This window comes from Diaphorina citri, unplaced genomic scaffold (genome assembly GCF_000475195.1).
Source record: "Diaphorina citri unplaced genomic scaffold, Diaci psyllid genome assembly version 1.1 scaffold111137, whole genome shotgun sequence".
Classification (NCBI taxonomy): Eukaryota; Metazoa; Arthropoda; class Insecta; order Hemiptera; family Psyllidae; genus Diaphorina; species Diaphorina citri.
In genome coordinates, this window is record NW_007488081.1 from 8,307 (window position 1) to 10,220 (window position 1,914).

The following is a 1,914-nucleotide window of genomic DNA, read 5'->3' on the forward strand; positions in this document are numbered from 1 at the left end:
GCACGAAAGAACCAACTCTCAATGCCGCCTTTTATATGATTCTGGGCGAATTTTAACGCCTCACCAATCCTCTTGTGGGGCAGTTACTTCACGTTCGAACGATGGCAAAGAATTTGGCGGTTCATACTAACCACAGTTGTGCTTGAGCCTCCTTAACACATGGTGGATGAGCCACTCACTTTAATCACTCATACTGTTCTGAATCTGCAAATTGACCACCTGCTCGGCACTTCCATCTATTCTTCTATATATCATAATATGGCTGTTAACAGACGATTTGTGTTTGTTCCGATCATTGTTCCGATTCATCTTGAAACTCATTGATCAGTTACTTATTGCCAATGGTACAGGTGGCCGAGTAGACCGTATAATAGGAATTTATGGAACTATACGCCGAGGGGAAATTCATAGAATTTAGACGGACTTCTCACGAATCGGGCGATTGTTGTCCTCCGACCCCATCGATTTACCATTTTAGGATGTTGCCCCAGACATTTCTCTACATCTGTGACGAAATAGTTTATCCATCGCCGCCTATCAACGCCTAGCTCATTATTGATGCCCCTATGCTACAACTGGAATACTAAGTTGTGACCATCAGGAACAGGATTGGCAGCAATCTACATCGTCAATACTTTGCCAGTCATGCGGGAGTGATCCGTAGGGTAAAACACAGGAAATTCAGGTGAAAAATCAAGAGATGAAAATGAATAGAGAGATCCAGAGAGAAGTAACCAGACCATAGATCGGACAAACAGGAAGCGGATGAAGAGGAGGAGTGAAGAACGGAGCATTAGGACGAAGAAGAAAGAATTGAAATTGATTGAATTGAAATATTGTTACTTTTATTTTTAACAATATACAATACATAGTACATCTCCTAAGCTAACTGAGTGTAACTTCTAGGGAGATGGATTCTCCTTTTTCAATTTACTTTTTGTTCACTCTTGTAAATAAATAGGTACAATAGACAATAGGTACAATAAAATTGACAATAATTTGTGTAAATATAGGTAGGAATATAGGTAAGTATACATATGTAGGTATCCTAACAATTTTTACTTTTTTTTCTATTCAAGTTCCTCTGTTAATTGTAATATTAACTTGGTTTTTATCAAGGTAATGTTGGTCTCTTCTAGGTAAGTTTGACAATATTTTGACAGCAATTTCGGTACAGCATAAGATTTTAGGCGTTCACCATAATTATTGAACCGATGAGACGTCACGAACTCTGGCTGATGTCTAAGTTGGTAGGACGTTTCTCTTCTTTGTCTGTATTGGGGGTTTGTGAAGTTCTGGGTGATGGTGATAAGTTTGGCGAGTTGTTGGGGCGTAAGAAACTGAGAGGAGTTATTTCTTCCGAACAGGTAAGTTACTATTTTCCTCTGGATGCTTTCCAAAGGTTGGAGACAGTATTGGGGGGCGAAGGTGTATAAAGTTACTCCGTACCTCAGGACTGATTCTACCAGAGCGTAATATATCAATTTTTTTGTTGAACATGATAAGTTATGTACATTTGCTTTTCGAAGTTGATAGTTGACGGTTCTTATTTTTTTAGTGATATTATTTACATGTGGCTTCATCTTAAAACAATCATCTATGCTAATTCCAAGGTATTTACAATTTTCCGAATATTTTATCTTCGGGCACATACACTGTACTCTGTATGTTTCCTGATACAGGCAATCTCTGGTGTGACATTTGATTTTGTGTTCGTTCTTCTTGTCTATTTCTTTTGATACACCCATTGCCATTGCCTCGGTTTTCGCCTGGTTAATGTAGATATCATTGTTGTAATAATATTTTTGCAATTTAATAAAGTCGCTTTGCAGGTTATTTACAGCTTGTTCTAAGTTTCTATGTACAGACACAAGACAGGAATCATCAGCAAACATTTTCAAATGACATTTTATA